Source organism: Ricinus communis, chromosome 6 (genome assembly GCF_019578655.1).
Source record: "Ricinus communis isolate WT05 ecotype wild-type chromosome 6, ASM1957865v1, whole genome shotgun sequence".
In the NCBI taxonomy this organism is placed as follows: Eukaryota; Viridiplantae; Streptophyta; class Magnoliopsida; order Malpighiales; family Euphorbiaceae; genus Ricinus; species Ricinus communis.
In genome coordinates this window covers 28,597,048-28,621,321 of record NC_063261.1, presented here as the reverse complement: position 1 = coordinate 28,621,321, position 24,274 = coordinate 28,597,048, and the positions used below count along the sequence as shown (strand labels likewise).

General features: G+C 33.2%; 1 non-coding gene across 1 annotated transcript; it reads left to right on the top strand.

Annotated features, from left to right (window-relative positions):
* Positions 1 to 15,298: 15,298 nt before the first annotated feature.
* LOC112535484 lies at positions 15,299 to 15,405 on the top strand. The gene has a single exon (XR_003079602.1). It is a non-coding gene; the product is annotated as a small nucleolar RNA R71 (small nucleolar RNA).
* Positions 15,406 to 24,274: the final 8,869 nt, after the last annotated feature.

Sequence of the window (24,274 nt, the reverse complement as noted above, 5' to 3'; positions counted from 1 at the left end):
TTGAAGAATACATTTTGAATTATTGTTAGTGCAACTTGAATATACCTTTCAAATCAAACCAAACAAAATCATGGAGCCCTTAGTAAAGATGTAACCTTTCGTGAATGTCCATGACTTATCGAAATGTTTGTATACTGAAAACATGATCCATTAGAAGCTATAAAAGAGAGAAGGAATTGTGAATCTTTTCTAAATTTATTAATATTTTAGTAAATTACTTTTATATTTAATAAAATTATGAAAACAAGTTATACATTATCTAAAAAAAGTGAAAATTATAAATATAAATAGGTAGTATGTGATTCCATTTTAAGAAGATAGGTAGTAAGTGCTTAAAATTCACCTCTCCTCCTTGATCAGCTTGAAAGGCTTTCCAAAATATTTTTCAACTGTGTATAAATTTAACGAACACACTAAGAACTTTATATTTATATTTGATGAAATAAATTCATGAATACTAGTTGAAATTGTCATAAAAAATTACATATTACCGATTTCCATCAACTGAATTAATTGGAGCTAGACCCTATAAATCAAAACATACTAACTCAAGAGGATTTATAGGATGAAAGAAGACATAAGAAAAGGAAGTTTATGACTTTCTCTAACACAACAAGTATGACACAAATCAAAGACTTTATTAGAAGAAGAAAAAATGATTTTGATGAGGAGCTTGTCGAACAGTTTTCAAATTTGCATGGCCTAGCCTTGAATGCCATTGAGAGAGGGAACACAACATTGCTTGAATAGAAGAACTAGATTGTTGGATTGTCTCAAGGGTTATTAAATAGAGACTCATCATTCGGTCCTGTGAGAAGAATTTCCTTCCTGTGGATATCATTTACAATAAAATAATAAGCAAAAAACATTCAATTGAGACATTATCAGCTCAAGTAAAGGCATAAACAGATAATAGATTACTGCAAGAATTAAGAACATGCAATATATCCTGTAAACGAAAAGATTTATTATGAGACTGAAAATAAGATGAACTAAGATGTGAGATTGGAAGTGTCTTCATCCGGACCATGAAACTCAGAATGAATCGACAAGTTCTCTAATTCAGACGTCAAATGGCGGGTCGCTCTAATTGATCTTTGGAGAAGAGCAATATCATACTAATTGGCCATAACCTGGGAAGTTATGGCATTGAAAGGTACAAGTGTCATTGGAATGACCTGCTGGATTAAATCCACATGTATAGGAAGAATGAGTTGACAAATATTATTAAACGTCCTCTACCACCACGTTGCTGATATCGACCTCCTCTGTCTCGGAAAGTGTTTGAATAAGGGGAGGGAGAGGTGTTGCTGGCTAGTTGTGTCGTAAGAGGAACACTGTCTCTAATAACAGTTTCACCTGCTAAGTTTTCTTCTTCAGAAAATAATAAACCATATAGATTATAAAATGATACCACATCCAATGGATTCTCTAAAGACCGAACAAAAGGGCGATATATAGAACCCAAACTTGTGTTTCAAATCCACAAGCGCACAAATCATGAATTGTAGTATAAAGAGTTATCGTTCCCTCGAGGATTGTAAATTGAGTACCAATATTCCTACTTATAAACTTAGCTAGCAAATCAAATAATAAGAAAATGAAATAATTAAAATTTAGAGCTTAAGCTTAGTTTTACTATTTCAATCTAATCATGAACACCTAGATTATTAAATATCATGATTTCAGCTAAGGGTAATTATTCTACAATACCTAAAGACTCTCTCAAGTTCAATTAAGTATGTTGAAATTAAAGTTTAACCTACTCTCGTAATTAAAAAGTTAATTAAAACTCATTAATTATTTTATTCCCGAAGAGCTCACCTACTATCATGGTCAGGTGATCTAAGTCCTATGAGTCTTAAGTTGGTAAATTTCTCCAATTCTCGTTGGTTAATTTATTCATAAATATGCAATCAAGCTGGCCAAGAATGAATACATGAAATAAGCACAACTCATAGAATTAACTGAAAATCAAATTAATAAAAGAAACATGTTCAATTACATCATTAAATAGCTACTCCTATCCTAAACTCTAAAAAGTTTAGCCATGTATAATTGTGGCAATGGACATAAGCATAATTAAAGAATTAAAGATGAAGAAAATAAAAATCTTAAATCTTGCACAATCTCTCCTTCAATCTCCGTTTAGAACTTCTTTTCTCGTTCAACCAGTCGCTTTAGAATCTTTATGTCCCTTTATATAGAAAAGGTTTGAATAAAACCTATTTGCTTTTGAATTCCAAAGTCCATTTTGAATAGAAATTTTGTTGTCTTCCGACACGGCCTTGTCATGCCCGTGTCATGTAACTTCTTTTCTGGCATGGCCTCAATATGGCCTTGACATGATCATACTTCTGAAATCTCTTTTTTCAGCGGATGACACTGGCACCAGCATGCCCATGTCACGGCCATCTCGCTTTAATTAATGGTGCTTTAGAATTTTTAAATAAAAATACTTATAAAAAGGAAAACACTGATTAATACTTAAATAAAACTCCTAATTAGACTAAAATTGAACTAGAAATAATAATCCTAATTAAAACTCTAAACTAAAATATTCCTAATTAAACTAAAATTCTAACCAACTAATAATGTTATTTAGCCAAAATTCATTAAAACTCAACTTCAATATACGTAATAATTACATACATAAATAAATTTTCGTGCTTATCCTAATAGTTGGTTCAGTTTTTGCATGGAGAAAAGGAGCATTAGAGTGATCTTAGCTCTTGAATATTCTGCAAAAATAATAAAAAATAATAACATTGAGACAGTTATGAATTCCATTCAAAGATCCTAATACATACAATGATCCTATTGTATATATATATATATATATATATATATTTTATAGATATATATTTAATTAAATATGCAAGATTAAAAAAAAGAGAGTAAGTAACTCAAACCTTTCTATTGTTATTTTGGATCCACAATTAATCCTAAGGATCTATAGGATTGGTGTATTCTTTTATATTTCCTAGTTTTGGATCATGGGTTGAGCCCAATATCACAACTTCTTCTACCTATCCTGTATATTGTCCTTTTCGGAATCCCACACTAAAGCTTTGCTTGTCCTCAAGTAAAAATTATTTTTAAAAATTTAAGAACTAGCTCAACCGCAACCAAAGATTTATAACTTCTAAGATATGCAAATCGAACACCGAGATTGAAAATTGCTTATTAAAGAATATAATCAGACAAAAATACATCATATACGAATAATTTACTAATCTAACCCAAACATATAACCTTTCATAACTCAATGAACATAATTCTAGAAGAAAAGTATTAAAGCCAATAATTTTTTTGAAAAATAAAAAGCCTCTTGGTTGTGAATGTGTTTTACTCTCCATTTCATAATATTTTTTTCTTTTCTTTCTTTGCTTTTTGCTTTTGTGAACTATTTTTATTTTAATCTTTTTGATCAAGGACGAGTGTGTTTTACGCTCCATCTCACTTTAAATATTTACAAAACAGAAATAGGCAAGTGCATTTTACGCTCCATCTTGCCCCTAATCCTCTTCCAAAATCAGGCTCAAATTCAGTCTCCAAGTTATGCTTAGGTTATAAAAACTAAATTCTTCATACATAACGAATATGTTCAACCATCTTAATCAATAAACCAATCAATAATTCAATAGTTTAATCGAAATTGCATACTTATACTCTATTCTTCCTTTAATTGCAATTGAGCTTCAATTTAAAAATCAACAAAAGAAAAGTAAGGACAAGCGTTTAATAAAAATGTGAAAAATTCGAGTTGAAAGTTAATGAAAATTGCACAACCTAATTGGAGTTAGATGACCAGTCCAAAAGGTACCCTCCCCTACACTTATCATTAGCATTGTCCTCAATGACAAGAATTAAAGCAAGAAAAGAAAAGAACAAAAATAGTAATTAATAATAATAATAATAGATTGAAAAGAACAATAAAAAAAAGATATACTGCCTTCATTATTCTGAGTTATCACCACCCATGCGAAGTCATTTTGGTATGCATCTATCCTAAATTTTATCGTCTTGCCCGATGGAAAATATTTCCCAAAAATGTGTTTGACAACAAAGCTTAAGAAGTAATCCATTATGATTCTAGAGAATTCAACCACAACTTAGTCTTATCCCTCAAAGAAAAATGGAATAGCCTGAGCTTCACTACATCTGCACTAGTGCCATTCATACGGAATGTATCACATATTTCTAAAAATTGAGCTAAATAGGCGTTAGGATCTTCACTAGATAGACTACCAAACTGAAATTGTGAAACCATTTGAATAATCATAGGTTTGATCTCAAATTTGTTGGCCTCTGTAGTTAGTCTCACAATGCTATTTTGAATGTCTCTCGAATTAGGCGTCGTGTGCACTTGAAGAGCACGATTCCTTGCCTGTTGTGCTACTTGATCTTCAGACATAATTTGCTTGTCTTTCTCATGCTTCTCTTTTCGATTCTTCTTACAAGATTTCTCAATTTCAAGGTTTATCCTTTGTAAGTTTCCTCCTTGAGATTGAGTGTACATAAACTAGCAAAAGCTTGAGAAAAAATCAATAAACAAAACAAGTAAATTTTAAAGAAAAATACTAGTCCAAGAAAAGTAAAATTTAATTAGTATCAATATTGCTAATCCTGTGCAATGCCGCCAAAAACTTGTTGTGTTTCAAACCCGCAAGCGCACGAATCGTGAATTGTAGTATAAAGAGTTATCATTCCCTCAAAGATTGTAAATTAAATACTAATATTCCTACTTATAATCTTAGTTAGCTAATTAAATAACGGTGATTAAACAAATAAAATATAAACCTAAACAATTAAAACTATAAAAAATTAAATAATTAAAACTTAGAGCTTAGGCTTACTTTCACTGTTCTAATCTAATTATGAGCACCTAGATTATTAAATATCATGACTTTAGTTTAGGGTAATTGTTCTAAAATACCTAAAGACTTTCTCAAGCTCAATTAAGCATGTTAAAATTAAAGTTTAATCTACTACCGTGATTAAGAAGTTAATCAAAACTTATTAAGCTCCTTAACAACTATTTTACCCCCGAAGAGCTCGCCTACTCTCGTGGTCAAGTGATCTACGTCCTATCAGTCTTAAGTTGGTAAATTCTCCTAACTCTCATTGATTAATTTACCAATAAACATGTTGTCACAACCGAATTTTTTTAATTAACAATTAATATTTATTAGCATGTCATTAAACATGTCATTTGTATTATAATTATCTATGACCTATTTTATTATATTATGTGGTAGATAAATCAATGATTAGTTACATATTGATTTAATTGAAAAGTAATGATTTTGGACTAAATTGGAAAGTTAGAAAGAAAGAGGATTAAATTGTAAAATTTTCTATTTTTACACCAATTTACCACCTCTTCATTTCTTCATTTCTACATATACTTCCTATTGTCTCTTCTTCTTTGTCTCTCTCATTCTTCTCCTTTTCTTCTTCAAAACCTTTCATTTAAATTTTGATTTCCTAATCAAACTCTACAAACTTTTAGTAAGTGAGAATCTATTTTTTCTTATAAGTTTGAAGGATTTGGGCTTTCATAATCAAGGAAAACAAAGGTTCGTCCAAAGGCAAGGAAGTGGTAAGAGAAAAAGAATAGGATTACTTTGTTATCTTATAAATTTTGGTAAGTATTGAATAGACTAAACTTTGTGTATATTGAGTAGGAACTGCTACGTTTGATTACTTGATAATCTATTGGTTGACGGAGTTGATATTGGTTATGTTCTTGGCCTGTTGTAAAGTGAATTGATTGTGATGTGTTATGAAGTGAATTGATTGTGATTAAGGATTGATGACTCTTGAATTGATATTGTGTGATCGGAAAAGCTGAGCCGGGTGGATAGCTACCTGAGTATGTGAGATGGCAAGACTGAGCCGGGCGGATAGTCTTGTCAAGTGGTCACTGAAATATGAAAATATGAGGAAATGTGAGGATGAGTCATCTGATCCTAATTTGATAGAAATAATGTGGAATTGAATTATTTGACTTGGTTGAGTTTGAGATTATTTGCATTATGTGAGATGAAATTATTTATTTATGAGAATAATTGAAATGGTTGATTTTGTGTTTGTTAGTTAAGTGTTGGTATAATTTTTTGTATTTGATAAAGACTTGATAATTCTAGCCTAATATACTATAGTTTAGTAAGTTAAATGCTTATTGAGTCGCTAGCTCATTTCTTAGCAATTTTTTCCAGGTTAGTGCAGTTGTAGATAGCCTTAGCTGTGCATTGCTCTCTTTGCATCAGTCAACATTATCAGGTGGGCCAGAGGAGTTATCTCAATCACTGGAGCATTTTGGGTACTTATGTGAATTAAACTAATGTATAAATATTCCTTATGTATATTAAGCATGTTATGCCACTTAAATTGTATGAATGTATATTGTAATTAAGTAATAAATTATGTTTATAAAGTTAATTTTATATATATTGCTATACAATTGGATGTTTGGGTTTGGGTGCTACACATGCAATCAAGATGGCAAGGAATGAAAACATAAAATAAGTACAACTTATAGAATTAACTGAAAATCATATTAATAAAAGAGACAAGTTTAATCACATCATGGAATAGCTACTTCTATCCTAAACTCTAGAAGAAGTTTAGCCACACATAGTTGTGGCAATAAACATAAACATAATTAAAGATAAAAAAGATGAAACTCTTTAATCTTGCACAATGTCCCCTTCAATCTCCTTAAAATTTATTTTTTCATCCAACCAGCCTCTTTAGAATGATTCTTTATGTCTCTTTATATAGAAAAAGCTTGAATAGAACCAATTTGCTCTTGAATTCCAAAGTCCATTTTGAACAGAAAATTTCTATCTTCTGACACGGCCATGTCATAATTGGGTAATGTAACTTCTTTCCAGCATGTCCTCAAGAGTGATCGTGCTTCTGAAATCTCTTCTTCCAGCGAATAACATGGTTACCAGCATGCCTATGTCATAGCCATATCGCTCTAATCTATGATGCTTTAGAATTCTTAAATAGAAATACTTATTAAAAGGAAAACACTAATTACTACTTAAATAAAACTCCTAATTAGTCTAAAATTGAACTAGAAACAATAATCCTCATTAAAACTCTAAACTAAAATATTCCTAATTAAACTAAAATTCTAACCAACTAATATATTTATTTAGCCAAAATTCATTAAAAGTCAACTCAAATTTACGTAATAATTACATAAATCAAAACTATTAACAATTACCTGTACATGATCATTTTCAAGAACAGGACTGTCGAGTGCAGCTAGTTGATTAAACATACCTTTTGCACACTAAATATATTGTCCAATAAACTCACTATTTTCCTTCATTAATATATAAAATTTAGACTTGATTCTTCGAACATGTGCTTTTGAACCCAAAGCATATGTGTTTGCTAACTTTTTCCAAACAGCTCGTGCGGTGGTAGCACCAACAACTTATGGAACAAAACTCTCTGTAATAGAACCAATAATCCAACTAAGAACAAGTTGGTCATGTCAAAAGATTTGGGTTGTCATCAACTATTTTCGATGGTGGTTAAATACTTCCATCTATGTGTTTTGCTATAACATAAGTGTGAATGAGGTCATAATTGAGCTTGCCATAACAGATAATTAGTGGAGTTTAGTTTGATTGGAAGCTGATGAGCTATGTTAGGTAAGGACAATACAGATGTAGAGGATGAAGAAACTAAGGTTGTTTACACTGGATTGGTGACCATGATCTTAAAAGGAAAATAGATGTTAAGCTTTTAGATGCTTTGATACCATAGTGAGTTAAATGAATAGTTGCATTACATACATCATATTACAACTGAATACAAGTATATGTAGATGAGGATAACCTCTCGTATAACTAGTTGTGCCTATAACAAATCTATTTCTATAGTACCTCTATCTATATCTATTATCATCAACATACTAGAGATAATCCTTATCAGTGTCCTTTAAATCAACTAGTATAAATATGGTATTAATTTATCATGGCAATGCATATTGTGGGGTCCAACTTCTTAATTTCCTTGATATTAGGTGATCAATAAAAACTATACTGCAAGTGCACATGGCAAATGTAGTATATGATTCTTATCAATGTCGATTCCATAAGGATAAAGCTAATATATAAATCTAAGAATGTGCAATATAGTTGTAGGTTGTGAATTTCAAAATTATAAAGATAGAGAAATATTAAAGTTGAGTAGATTTTAGAATGCTAGAGATCCAGATTTCATCTAATGGAATTAACCTTGGATATCAATTTTAGAGTTATTCTTGAACATAATTATTCTAATGTATATTAATCCGTTTTCAAGGAACTAACGTGTATTCAATTAAATCAGTATTATTTTTCAAGGACAATTATTTAACTAAACCATGAAGTCACAATTCTTGTATCATAGTAATTAGATATATTTCTTTACCTAGATTATTATGTTTATTCTCCTAGATCTAGATTTGTATTTCTCCTTTCAATTCATCATGAAAACTCTAATATGAAAATACAACAAGTTCAAGAAGAATAGATCAAGAAATTAACACTTTAAATTGAATCCAAAATTATCCAAAAATTACATCATTCTCTCCAGAATGAGAGTTAGTTATTCATATTCATATCATAACAAACGCAAACAAGAAATAAAGAAAACTTGAATTCAAAAGGGATAGAGTAAACACTACTTGAATCCCGAAGCAAAAGAACTTCAATCTTGTAGCACAACTTGTTCTCCGTTCAAAACAAGGGTTTCTTTCTCTCTCTAAAAACTATCTACCCTAAATCTAAGTAAATAAGAAGATGTATTTATAGTCTAAAGCTAGGGTTAGCTTTTAAAAAAGCCTCAAAAGCCTCTTAAAAATATAATTAAACAAATATTAAGTGCTTTTTCGTTCTCAACTAGTTCCTCAACTGATTATGATGGCTTCTTTCTAGTGAACCGGTCATAGAGCCGGTTCACTGTTCTTCGCTTCTCTTATGGACTGGTTGAAGGCCCGATTCATTATAGTAGCTCACAACTTCCTTGTCCTTAACTGGTCCTTGAATCAATTATGCTTTTCCAAACTAGTCCTAAGCCGGTTTAACTTGCAAAATTCCTATTTCCTTATATGTATTCTCTTTAAATCGAACCAAGGGTTGATTTATATTCTCAATTGCTTCACTTCCTTATAGAATTGTCATCAAAACCTTTGAGCCAAACAAATTACAAGTCAATATCAAAATCAAATAAAAACTCCATAAAATGGTAAGTAAATAAACTGAAATTGCACAAAATTCCTAAAGAATTATACTTATAATTCAGAGTTATCAAACTCTCTCCTACTTGAATTATTACTTGTCCTTAAGTAATGATATTCATACTCCCTAAAAGCAATCAACCTACTCGAATTATTGAAGCTACTCGATATCTTACGACACAATCTCATAGTTTTCGAACAATTTCGTCATCAAAATGGACTAATAAAATCAATCCACTTCAAGTGTCATATTAATTAAGCTAAGAGTGTGTGCATGCTTCCTTGAAACAAATCAATAATAACAATCAATTCAACTACTTATGAAACTATTCTTTCATACCATCTTAGTCTTAAAAGCACTTGTCTCAATCTCTTTCACTTTATTTTGATTTTCTTTATTGCTAAGAGATTACTTTCTTTTTCTCTTTTACATCCATAAAAATTCCTTTGAAGTATTTGGATGATAATTAATTATTTTTCTTGGGATCTTCATAGTTTTTTTACGCGAATACTAACACTTATGGTGAAAGAACTTGGTTGCTTAACATATGACAACTATAGGAAGCTTTGCTTACTCATATGAAAACCATAAGAAGCTTTGCTTACTCATATTGAGCAATTATCTTTCTATGCGAAAGCTAACAATTGTGATGAAGACTCCTTGTTATTCACTAATTAAACAACATTGGAGTAGAATTATTCCTTCATAGATTCACTTATTCATACTTTTAAGAAAGAGTAAGAGAAAATTCTAAAATGGTAAAATAAAATAATGACTTGTAATATTATTGATCATACATGTTAATAGTGTCAAGGTGTTGTGCACTTAATTAGATCCCGGAATATATGCTATACAATCATGACTCAATCACACTAATTTCTTCTGATTTTTAATTGATATCAATATATAATCATTGATCAATCCCGAAGAGTTAAGTTATTTAAATCCAAGCATCTAATACTTGGGAAAAATTTAATTTTTTCTTCCCCCATACTTGAATGAAACATTGTCCTCAATGTGAAAATATGAAATATAAATCGATAAGGGAAGAGGTACTCCTTATGTATCTTTTCGCCCTCCGGATTCAATGTTTCCATGCTTATATATCGCAATTCTCTTGATTAGAGATAGGAGGAGGAACTGTAACTACTAGTACTAAAGTCACATAAATTAAAATTTAAAACCAAATATTAGAATAGTAGTGCTTGAGAACTTGTGTAACATGAGCTAAAACTTAGTTGAAACCTTACTTTAATGCCATTCTCAATATGAACCGGTCTTATCAATCGGTTCGTGTCCATCAGGTTATGTGTGGACTGGTCATAGGGCCGGTTCACCATAGTAAGTCTCTCTTTACAACCGCTTCTATGAACCGGTTCTTGCCAATCATCTTCTCTAGGGATGGCTCACAGGACCAGTTAAGGTCCAAACACATTTTCTCAGAAATTCAAGATGATAGCAATCAAGTAGATAATATGTGCACCTCATGCTAGTCATGATATGTATCCATGTAAAATTTAGCATTTCATCACAGTCATTAAAAATAAAATAAGTTGCATATGCTACAAAAAAACTTGTCATTTGGGACTACCTTAGCATTCGAATTGTATCTACAAAAGAAACAAAATACCAATAATTCTTGTAAAGCATTATACATAGATTAACGTGAAAGAAATAAACTAAAATAATTCAGTTGCCTCCCAATAAGTGCTTAAGTTAACATCTTGAGCTAGACGTATGCTGCTTATATCAGTTCATATAGGATATTCTATGAGCTTATGCCACAGTTTCTCCTTCGAGGTAGTGCTTTAGTCTTTGTCCATTCATTACAAATGGGCTCCCTTCCTCTCTTTGTATCTCTTTAGCACCATATAGGTGTACTTTGGTAATCTTGAAAGGTCCTAACCATCTATACTTTTATTTTGCTGGGAATAATTTGAAATGAAAGTTAAAAAGTAAGACATTTTGCCCAACAACGAACTCTAGTCTTGTGATTCTCTTGTCATGCCACGCCTTTGTACGTTCTTTATAAATACGGGCATTACCATAAGAATCATGTCGTATTTCCTCCAGTTCATTTAGTTGTAACAATCTCTTCTCTCTTGTAGCTTTGAAGTTATAATTCAATTTCTTTACTGCCTAATATGCACGATATTCTAATTCTAAGGGCAAGTGACATGGTTTTTCAAAGACCTACCTATAGGGTGACATCCCTAAAGGTGTTTTATAAGCTGTTCCATATGCCCATAGTGCATCATCTAATTTAGCTATCCAATCCGTTCTTGAAGAATTCACCCTCTTCTCCAAAATTTGTTTAATCTCTCTATTGGATATCTCCACTTGACCACTCATTTGGGGGTGATATGTAGTGCCTATCTTATGGTGACATCCATACTTAGCAAGCAGCGATTAAATTGAGCATTTTGAAAATAAACTCTATTGTCACTTAAAATGGACCGAGGGGCACTAAAGCAGCAAAAGATATTCTTCTTTACAAATTCAACCAAACTCTTAGTTATGTTATCTGGTAGTACCACTGCCTCAACCCACTTGGAAACGTTATCAACTGCCATAAGTATGTACTGGTTCCAAAATGATGTTGGAAAGAGTCCCATGAAGTTTAATCCCCACAAATCAAACATCTCTGCCTCGAGAATGCTTTGTTGAGGCATATTATTCTTCTTTCCCACATTTCCAGTCCATTGGCATCTATTACAAGCCATACAAAAACTCCCGGTACCCTTGAATAGAGTTGGTTAGTAGAATCCACCATTGAGTTCTCACATCTCTTCCTATCACGGTTTCAAAATCAAATTCCTATAATAAAATCACTCAGTGAATTAGTCGTGCTTTAGCATCCTTCTTAGTAAGGAGGTACTTAATTGCTAAGTGAAATTTGTCAAACGCATAAACAACCGCTAACAATTCTTTTTCAGCATTAATATAATTTACTTGAGCATCATTTAAGACTTTGCTCGCATAATAAATTATGTGTAATCTCTTATCTCTTCTTTATCCTAATACAACTTATAATGCAAAATCACTTGCACCGCAAATAAGTTCAAAAAGCAAGTCTCAATCAGGTGAAGTTATTATAGGTGCAAAAATTAAAGCTTTCTTCAACTTTTTAAAGGCTTCAAGACAAGCCTCATCAAAGATAAAAGGCATGTCCTTTACAAGTAAGGCACACAGAGGTTTTGATATTTTTGGAATTTTTTTTATAAATCTCCTGTAAAAACCTGCATACCCAAGAAAACTTGTAATAGCTTTCACATAAGTAAGAGGGGTAATTTCTCAATCACTTCGATTTTCACTCTATCCACCTCAATTCCCTTTTCAAAAATCTTATGTCCTAATATAATTCCTTTTTGTACCATAAAATAGCACTTCTCCCAGTTTAGCACTAGATTGGTTTCTTAACATCTCTACAAAACTCTATCCATATTAGTCAAACATGCATAAAAAAAATATGCAAAGACCATAAAAATTTCTATGATGTCTTTTACAATATAAGAAAAGATTGACATCATACAATGCTAAAAAGTAGTTGGAGCATTACATAGTCTAAATGGCATCCTACGATATGCAAAAGTACTATAGGGACGAGCGAAGATAATCTTTTCTTGATCCTCAAGATCAATAGCAATCTAGTTATAACCTGAATAACCATAAAGAAGACAATAGTATGCATAACTAGTTAAATGCTTAATCATTTGTTAAATAAATGGCAAGGGAAAATGATCCTTTGTTTGTTGTTGCATTTAGCTTCCTATAATCAATGCATGTTCTCCATCTTATAACTATTCTAGTTGGAATGAGTTCATTGTTTTCATTCTTAAATCCAGTTGTGCCTCCTTTTTTAGGTACTACCTAAACAGGACTTACCCAAGTACTATCAGAAATAGAATAGATAATACCTGCATCAAGAGACTTAAAAACCTCATTTTGCATAACTTCCTTCACACTGGGGTTCAGATGCCTCTAGTTTTGAACAGTGGGGCAATAATCTTCTTCCATCAAAATATCATGTATGTAGATTGATGGATCAATCCATTTAATATTTGAAATAGACCATGCTATCACCGTCATGTGTCTACTCAATACTCTCATTAATTTATCTTCCTCTGCAGCAGATAACTTAGTAAAAATAACAGGATAAGAATCATTAGAACCTAAAAATGCATATTTTAAATGAGATGGAAGTTGGTTTAATTCAAGTTAAGGTGGTGTTATCATCAAAAGGTATGGTTTTGGTTTCCCTTGACTAAGTTCTTGGAACTTAGAACTAGTTTTAATAGATCAAGCACCCTCCCCCTCTAATCTTAAAGCACACTCCACAACTTCATTATCTACATCTTTTGCATATAGGCTCAATGCTAGACATGCTTCTAAAGGTTCTTATATGATTCCCTGTGGGAAACTTCCTTCACAAGAGGATCGATAACATCTATACTAAAACAGGCATCATTCACATAAGGTTTCCTTAACACTTTTACTATGTCAAATTCTTCTTTTTCATTGCCTACCCTAAATGTCAGCTTGCCCATTGGTACATCTATCAAGACTCCTCTTGTAGCTAAAAAGGGCCTACCTAAGATGACAGACATATTCACATCCTCTTACATGCCCATAACAAGAAAATCAATAAGTAAATAAAACTTTCCCACTTTAACTAATAAATCCTTAACTATCCGTATTGGGTATCTGACAAATCTATCAGCTAGTTGAAGTGAAACAGTGGTAGGTTTTATTTCAGTAATGCCAAATTTCTCATAAGAGCTAAAGAAACCAAATTAATACTGGCACCTATATCACACAAATAATTCTTAATACGAAGATCACCTATAGAATAGGGAATAGAGAAACTCCCTGGGTCCTTCAACTTAGGAGGTAGCTTCTTTTGGAGAATGCCACTGCATTCTTCAGTCAGTAAAATTGTAGCATATTTCTCCAACTTGTTTTTATTAAAAACAATCTCTTTCAAAAATTGCATACAATGGCATCTAAGCATGGGCTTCAGTAAATGGAATATTAATTTGAATTTTCTTGAAGATGTCAAGAAATCTCTGGAAATTCTTCTCATCACTTCTTTCGCAACCTCTGTGCCTATGGAATTAGTTGCACATAAGGTTTAACTAAAGAAGGATCATACTTTGATACCGTTTCCCTTTCAATATTCTTTTCTTGCTCAGCTTCTTCCTTAGCATATTCACTTGACTTTTCCTCAGCAATAACCTCTCTTTCTAGCTTTCTCTTACAGGTTCAAGCAATTGCCTTCCATTTCTCAAGGTAACAGCCATAGCTCCTTCATTGGGATTGACTTCCGTGTCACTTGGCAATTTCTCTTGCCCTCTTTCGACACCATTTTTAGCTATTGTCCCATTTGGACTTCAAGGTTATGAATTGCAGTTTAATTGGTCTAGACCACTTGGTCGATCTTTACATGTAATTTCTTCCAAGTAGTGTCTTGAGAAGCCATATACTACATAGGTATATCCTTTAAAGATTGCTTCTTCTCTTGAAGTGGTTGTTGATGATTATTCTGAGATTATGGTCTCTGCTATTTGAATCCAGGTGGTCCCATTTGCAGCCCCTTGGTCTCTCCAAGAGAAGTTAGGATGATTCCTCCATCCTAAGTTGTAGGTATTCAAGAAGGGATCATTCCTAGGTTATTTGTAAGCTCCCATTAATTTGCCTCTTCTATGGTTGCTTGCATATCCATGTTCATACAAGCATTGGACATATGCCTAAACATTCCACAATTTGCACAGGCTTCTTTATTGGAAGAATCTTTATCCAATAATAAATTAACCTGCTTAGTAAGATCTGCCCCTTGCATAGCCATATCACTCTGAGCATTGATCTCATAAATCCCTTTCCTTCCTCTAATGGCCTTTTATTGAGAATTAATTACTAAATTCTTATAGATCTATTGAACTTCTTCAACATTTTTGTCTTTGTAATATCCACCACATGTTGTATCAACTAACATTTGACAGTTTGTAGTGAGTCCATTATAGTAAAACTGCACCAACAGAGATAAAGGAAATTTATGATATCGACATTGAATCAGATAAACCTTGAATCTCTCCCAAGCATCTTAAAAATATTCTCCTTCTTTCTGAGTGAAATTACAAATCCTAAATCTGTAATCTAAAGTCCTTTGAGGTGAATAATACTTCAATATAAAAGCATCAAAAACCTTATCCTAAGTAGTCAATGATCCTTCAAGCAAGTTTAACAACCATGTTCTAGCAAAGTTTTTCATACAATAAGGAAAAATTTCTTCTTAAGTTCCCCCTCATTCAGATTCCTACGAGGGAATGTTTATGCCACACTATAAAATTCTTTCATGAATGACAAGGGATCTTCAGTACCCATTCCTTCAAAATGTGGTAGCATTGTCAAGTGAATAGTCTTTAGCTCGTAATTCTTAGCATTTGTAGATAGTCAGACGTAAGATGGGTTCTCATTGATCTTGGCCTTCTGAAGATCCCTAAGCCTAGGAGCATTCTCCTTGATCACCACAACTTCATTCCTTTTGTTTGCCATTTGTTATTTCCTGCTTTCCCTGTTAGCCTTGCAAGTCTTTTGGATCACAGGATCGAAAAGGATAATTTATACTCTCTCTGCACTCTTAGACCTCCTTAAGTACATAAACTACTACAGATAATATATAGAAATAACTAAAAATAAATTGAAACTAAAAATTAACTAATTAAAAACACATAATCTTAAATTGATAATTAGTCGTTATCCCTGGCAATGGCGTCAAAAACTTGATCAGTAAAAACTATCCTGCAAGTGCACAGGGCAAATGTAGTAAATGATTCTTATCAAGGTCTATAAAGCTAATATATAAATCTAAGAATGTGGAATATAGTTGTAGGTAATGACTTTTGAAATTATAAAGATAAAGAAATATTAAAATTGAGCAGATTTTAAAATGCTAAAGATCCATATTTCATCTAATGGAATTAACCTTGGATACTAATTTCAGAGTTATTCTTGAACATAATTGTTCCTAATGTATATTAATCCTTTTTCAAGGAACTAACCTGTATTTAATTAAAAAAGTATCGATTTTCAAGGATAATTATTTAATTAAACCCATGAAGTCACAATTCTCGTATCATAACAATTAGGTATATTTCTTTACCTAAATTAATATGTTTGTTCTCCTAGATCCATATTTATATTTCTCCTTTTAGTTCATCATACAAATTCTAATATGAAGATACTATGGTGGCCAATCAAAGCATTCACAACAAGTTCAAGAAGAATAGATCAAGAAATTAAAACTCTAAATTGAATTCAAAATTATCCAAAAGATTACATCATTCTCTCTAGAATGAGACTTAGTTGTTCATATTCATATCACAATAAACATAAACAAGAAGCAAAGAAAACATGAATTCAGAAGGGATAGAGTAAACACTACTTGAATCTCAAAGCAAAAGAACTTCTTCAACCTTGTAGCATAACTTGTTCTCCATTCAAAACAAGGGTTTCTTTCTTTCATTAAAATGGTCTACCCTAAAACCAAGTAAATAAAATGTATTTATAGTCTAAAGGTAGGGTTACCTTTTTAAAACCCTCAAAAGCCCCTTAATAATGTAACTAAACAAATATTAAGTGCTTTCCCTTTCTCAACCGGTTCTTTAACCAGTTCTGATGGCTTTTTTCTAGTGAACCAATTGTAGAGTCGATTCACTGTTCTTCCCTTCTGTTATGGACCGGTTTTGTAAACTAGCCCTGGCTCTTTTCTCTTCTAGAACTAACGAAAGGGTTGGTTTATCACAGTAGCTTACAACTTCCTTGTCCTTAATGAGTTATGGTTTCCCAAATCGTCTTGGTCCGGTTTAACTTGCAAATTCCAGTTTCTTCATATGTATTCTCTCTAAATCGAACCAAGGGTGGGTTTACATTCTCAACTGCTTTAGTTCCTTGTAGAAGTGTCATCAAAATCTTCGAGGCAAATAAATTATAACTCAGTATCAAAATCAAATAAAAACTCCATAAAATTGTAAGTATATGATCTGAAAACGCATAAAATTCCTAAAGAATTGTACTTATAATTCAGAGTTATTATTGGGTTATTAAGCTTTTGTTTTATCTTAAAAGATCTTGAACTCCTAGTTTTGTCAAGATTAAAGACTTATTAATATTGATTAGAATGGGTGTCTTTAGTATTTATTATTATTTAATAATTATGGACATTTTATCTTCAATAGGATAATTTATGGATTTTTTAAAACACGTAGAAAAAGTCAAGAATTCAATAGCTAAGTTCAATTATTATATTTGGTACTCCTTATTTTAAGGATATTATAAAGTATTTTAAGGAATATTCAAATAAAAAAATCTAAATATTCTATGAGGATCCTTCCAGCAGCTGATTAAGTATTGGATTGATGAGTTGGCTCAAATTTTGATGCAGAATTAGTTGTAGTAGATTGATTAGTTGTCAATTTTAATTATATAAATGTTAATGTGTATAATAATTGATTATAACAAACTGACAAGTTGTCAAATTGTGATTGGCCATTGCTATTGTTAGTTATAATATAAAATGAAGAGTACAAGTATAACTGTAACTTGGATAATAGCATTTATGAATAAGAATTTCAAGTCTCTTCTTCTCTCCAATTCTATCTCCGTCTTTCTCTTTTCTTCTTCGTCTCCATCTTATTCTTCCTTAAAAATGGTCACTACCACAAGTTGTGACAAGGTGGTATCGGACTTGGTTGATGATCGGCAAACCATTACTTCCATGGCTCATAGTGCAAAGAAAGGCAAGAACAAAGCAACAAACTTACAGATTCATGATACAACAATACTTCATGAACTAAAATAGGAATTTATGGATAGTCCTTCATTGAATGAGCACCTATAATCCTGGGAACTTAAATTCTAATCTTTTACTCAAGTTTTGGATGAGAAGTTAGCATTACACACACATATGTTTCTATGAATTTTAGAATGAAACAAAGCAATCTTTTGAGGAATTCCATCTTTCAACCAATTAAAAATTGGATAAGTTGCTTATTTTGGTTAGTGCTTAAAATAAAGGTAAAAAATCTACTTATGCAGTTCCATAATCACCTACTATATCTCAACCCAAAATTCTTATTGCCAATATCCACCCCTTTCTGATCCCAGTCTTCACTCATTTAAAGGTATATTACTTGATTCTAAAGAAATTGGTGAATCTAGTAATACTAATTCCACTTATTAGAACCAATTTCTTACCCTTTAAGTCATATATTCCATCTTTTAATGGTTTTAATGCTCAGTGTTGGATTAGAAAACGTGTTAAGTACTTTCAGTTGTACCACATTCCTTAAGAACATAAGGTTGAGTTGGCTACTTTATTTTTCTCTGAAACACGAGATATTTAGTATCAAGGTTGGTCAATTACTAATCCATTAACAACATGGAATGACTTTACTACTTCCTTATGTAATAGATTTGGTGAAAATGCATGTTGCTGAAATTATTGATTTTTTTAATAAACTTCATCACTTTGGTAGAATATCAATAGCAATTCGAGTATTTAAAAGTATTGACACTTAACACCATCCAGGGTTTCCAGAATCATACTTTATTTTTAATTTTATGAGTACTCTTTCTCTTGAACTTAAACATTTACTTCAAGTTTCAAACCTAGCAACATTACAAGATGCATCTCATTTTGTTGAATTGCATGAAAAGTCCATTCTAGCCCTTGTTCATTGATGGGCTACTAATGCAACTGAACCTAAGGCAGTGAGCCTATCGATATAATCTAGCACTAATTGCGAGTATCAAGGTCGTATCCCCTAAGGAACGGGTGAACCTAAAGCTACTACTATACTAAGTGTTATCTAACCTTAAGCAAATGGTGAAAGGTCAACTAAACTGTAAACTAGAAATGATGAAATGCAAAAGTAAAATGCCAAACAAACTGAAAAGATAATGAAGCAAACACAAGAAGAAAGCAAACCCAAAGAGGACCTATTTGTGATGGAATTACTAAAAGTGATTATCTTGATTATCAAATTGATTACCTGTGCCTGAATCCTAGAATGAACTCGGATCCTCTCTCTCGCTCATTGTGTTCCTAACTCTGGAAACTAAACACTGGAATCTCTGCCTAACAATTAATTTCAAAACAGCATTAAGATTTTATCTAGGTCTATTAAGAGTTGTTAATCCTTAATCTGGCTAGCCAATTAACCTTATCTCTAAGTGTTATTAACCAGTTCTTGCTTAATCAAGTTCCAATTATTTAACGAATTTCTCAATACCAATTAAACAATCCAAGCAACATTCAACTCAACGTCTCAAGTAAAATGAAACAAACTTTTATTACTAAAAAGCAAGAAGGATTACAAATTGGTAATCTAATAATCAAAATAAATAAAAAACAATCCATCAACAATAGGAACCCCAATGGGTTCGTCAGCTCTAGCTACTCATACACATAAAAAACATAACTAGAAGAGAGGAAAAATAGAAATGAACTTGGAACATGTACACCCTTCTCTCGAATTAAAGTGGACAACTCCAAAATCAGATTGAATGCTTGAATCTCTTAAACAAGCTTGAATCTCCTCATATTCGTCCTTCAATATGTGAAAATGGTCTTCCAATGTGAGTCAAGAAGTTTGGAAAGCGGAAGGTTGCGCGCACGTAAGAGTCTCAGAATTAGAATGCCGAACCTTTTTCTCGAAAACTGAACTCATATATATAGGAAATGCGTGCACAGGCTGTGCTATGGCCCACGCACCACCCAAAATGCCAAACGTCGGATCGTGCCATGAACAGTGCCATGGGCCATGCTTGATGCATAGGTCGTGCCCTGGCCTCAAGAAACACAGTACTCCTAGAGAAATGACTATGTTGCCCTCGCTTGAGCATGGGCCGTGCCATGGGCCATACTCAAGCCTTGAAATCCACTTGGAAGTCCTGTTTAGGCCCTGAAGTCCTTTGGTTTTTCTCTAGAAATGATGCTGAGAGTCCAAATAACGTGAAAACACAAATAGATACCTAGTGTGGTGAATCTAGCATAAAAATGACTCCAATACATGCATAAACATGAATAAATGAAGCACAAAAACATGTATAGAATGCAACACATCAAATTACCCCACACTTAAACTTTTGCTTGTCCTCAAGCAATCAATAACCAATCCATAAGCATACATAATAATGTTCATCCAAAATCATGCAAAAAGTCAGCTCGCAACAATACCCAAACATCACAAAAGAATCTCATTAGTAATTCAAGTCAAAAAGCTTTAGCAAATAGAACAAAATTAATAATGTTACAAGTATAAAATGATAAACAATCCAAAACAATAATCTAAGAATCAATGCCTCGCATGGGGTCACTAAAAACACTAAAGTGTATGAAGGTGTAGATCAATCCCTCATTGCAAGTATACAAGATCTTGTTTACCATAAGCTTGCTCATAAATCCGATCTCGACCACTGTGAACAATCAATAACCATGATGAAAAGGTCTTAAGCAAGGTTGTAATGAGGCTTAGGTAAGGGTAGGAAGAATATGGTAAAGTAGGCTAAAGTTGCTGAAAAGTTGTGCAAGTAAATAATGAATGCCCAAGGATCAAATGCTAAATAAATGGAAGAACAATATTCACTAAGTTCTTAATAATGAGGAATGATGCTCAACTGAAGATCAAAAGCAAAGAATAAAGAATCATTTAAAAAAAATATATGGTAACAGGTGAAAGAATGAATAAATGTTGTAGGAATCAAAATAATGATACTATTTTGGATTGAAGGGAGCATACAAAAAGTTAAGAACTTAGTGAAAATGAACAAATGAACTGATGCAATTTGATCCTGAAAAAGAAAAAGCAAATACTTACACACCTCCCAGCAACATGGGTAAAAAGAATGGAAAATGATCAGAAAGGTAAAATGAGTGTAACAAGTGTAATAATGAAAGAAAAAGGCTTAAGGCTAAAAAATGGTTAACTAGGGGAATACAGGGTCAGGCTTTTGGCAAAACAATGTAAATCCTAGTTGCCCAAATCATCTCATAGTAATCAAAAGTTCATATAGTCTTAACAAGCATTACAAAGCAAGTTCTAGAAACAAACATCAAGCATACCGGACACTCATCAAGAAAATAAAGAGCAGAAGTATAATGGATGCTCGCAATTGGCTCAAATCTTACCATTTAAGTGTGGCTAAATTGCAAAAGGTTCTCAAAAATTTCGTTTAGATCATCAATGAAATCATAAAGCAGCAGTATTAATGAAGTTCTAAACTAAAGCAAAATAAATCGAAAAACCAAAGAGAAACACCGGTTTAACCTGGTCGAGCCGATGCTATAGATACCATCAATTGCTTTCCTTTTACAAAATAACAGAAGAACAAAAAAACGTCTACTCATAAAGCAAATCATCAACTACTCAAATTAAACAAAGCTTAAAATAGAGTATCGACAATAAAAGAACTACTCAAACATCAAAATATGCACTCCGCTACTAGAAGGTTCATAATGAAGCTCAGTACTTGAAAAGAACGAGGTTACCCACCCCATACTTGAAGAGAACACTATCCTTAATGTGAAACAGGGGGGGTACCCCACACTTGAGTAGCAAAATAAGCAAAAAATAATGTTCAAGAAAATAAAGAACTAACATTTATCATGAAAATAAAGGAATAAAAGTCATAAACCAAAAACAATATGAACAACTAAGTCAGATGGAATAAAGCATAAGAAAGAGGCGACCCTCTAGATATCACCCTGATCATCATGTCTGAACTCCGGAGTAAAAATGGGAACGTCCTTTAACTAGGGCAATGGTGCTGGTGCAGATGTGGCTGGTGCAACTGTGAATGGGACATCTCTAGTAGGAATAGCTAGAACTGGAGCAACCTGGGCTGTGCTAACTGTAGGGAGACTAGTGTCCATCATTGAAGCATCTCCAAACGTCTCCTAGAGGCTATCAATATCAAAAGGTGATACTGGATCCCGAGATGTATGGAAGGTCTGATCTCTTGCACGAGATGCTAACAACTGGGACAGCTGATGGGAAATATCCTGCAAAGAATGACGAAAAGTAGTAAACTCCTCTCTAGTCTCCTGGTGAAACGTTGCCAATTCATCCCTATGCAGCTGTAGCTCATGTGCCTAAGTCTGAAGCTATTGTCCCTGAGCCTGGAAAGCATCTTTGAATTCCGTTCGAAATTGCTGAATTGCCTCCCACTGCTGAGATATCTCAGAAGCCATTCGCTCCATCCTGCTAGCAATGGGAGGAGGTGTTGTAGAAGAAGAAGCTCCTGCAGTCGGCCTGAAAAACACTGAAGGATCTAGTAACTCTGTCGGACTAAGGGTCGGTCTGGTAGGTGGATCAGAGGCTCCTCAGTGTCCTCTTCATCCTTCTCAGCATCATCATAATCATCCTTCTGTGTTATAGGCTATCCTCCTAATTGTTCAGCTGCCATAGGACTAGTCAAATGATACTCAACTCCTGTTGATGTCTGTATTCGGGTCACCATCCTAATATTGTACATCTACTGAATGCCAGTGGCTAATATAGTCCCAATCTCTGCCATCCCTACAATAACTATTGGAGTCAAAAGGCCAAGGTTTCTTACCAACCTAGTCACATAAGGCCCAAAACAAATGTGTGCCTTCCTCGCTGCTCGCTGAATACCATCCATCAAAGTAGCTATCACAAACCCCAAATCTAGCTGAGATCGATGATGTATGTGCCATAAAAGAGCTGCGTCCACCTGGTTGAAAGATCCCCAACTCTCTCCTCTGCCTGAGATAGTGTTAGCCAAGATGTTATGGAGGTATCTCAAACTATCTCGAGCACAAGAGGCCTTGGTCCTACTAGAGATAAATGGCCACCTAACCGCTCGAATATCCTCCAAGATGGTGGATAGCCTCTCTATACTCATATGACTATGTCTCCTTAACTATCCAAATGCCCAAAGCTACTCCGAACTCAACAACTAATATGGCAAAAGAGTGGCCTATCAGTCAAAATGTGATGGTGCCTGGGGCGGTGTAATCCTGGAGATGCGGCTGGAGCCAGAAAGTGCTGAAATACTCCTGAGTAATCTCCCTATATGCAGGCTCTCTGATGTCGAAAAATCTGCACCATGCAAGTGTAGGAAGACACCTCATCAAACAATCTGACATCTCTCAATGCCTGCCAGTCTACACATCTCTTTATACCCAGCATCTTGTTCTTGACTATTCTGAATCTGTCTATTTGCAAAGTGTTGGTGAAGGTCAGAAATCTATGTATGGGTGGTACAGGTGGTTGTAATCAAGCTCTGGGGTGATCTGCAACTCTAGGATGCACTAGGGTATGTGGAGGTGCTACTCTAGGTGCTGGAGGTGCCTTTGAAGGTGGTTGTTGATCATGCTGCTCAGAGGATGACGCGTCTGTTCTTGACCTTTTACTTGTAGGGCGAGAGGGATTGTGTCGGTGTTGTTGATCGTCTACCATTTTACCTGATAAAAATTAAAGTTAAGCATCGAGCATTCACAATCATTCAATGCAAGTAAATGAATCAAGCAACAAATAGATTAAGCTGAAATTTCGATAGCATCACGGATAAGGTTGGGTGCTAGAAAACTTGGGGTAAGGTACCCAAGCCTTTAAAACCTTCAAGAGATAGAAAATGGAATACCCAATGGCATATTGTAGCACAAGATAGAACAACAAAAATGCCCAATGGCATTCGCAGCAGCAATTCATAGCAAAAGAATATTAATAAGCCAGCAGCATACAACACACAGAATACTGATAGCCCCTATAGTTCACAAATTTCAACCCAAAAAATAGACCCTATAATCCAACATGCAGAAAATTGAAATCAAAAGTAGAATCAAGCTAAGTAAAATCAGGACTAAGAATTTCAGAATTCGAAAATGGTGTAAAAAGAAAAAGCAAAAGAATAATAATGAAATTAAAACTAAAGATACCAAGATAAAACTAAAATAAAATGCAAAAGAAAAACAAAGAATCAATAAAACAAAACAAAAA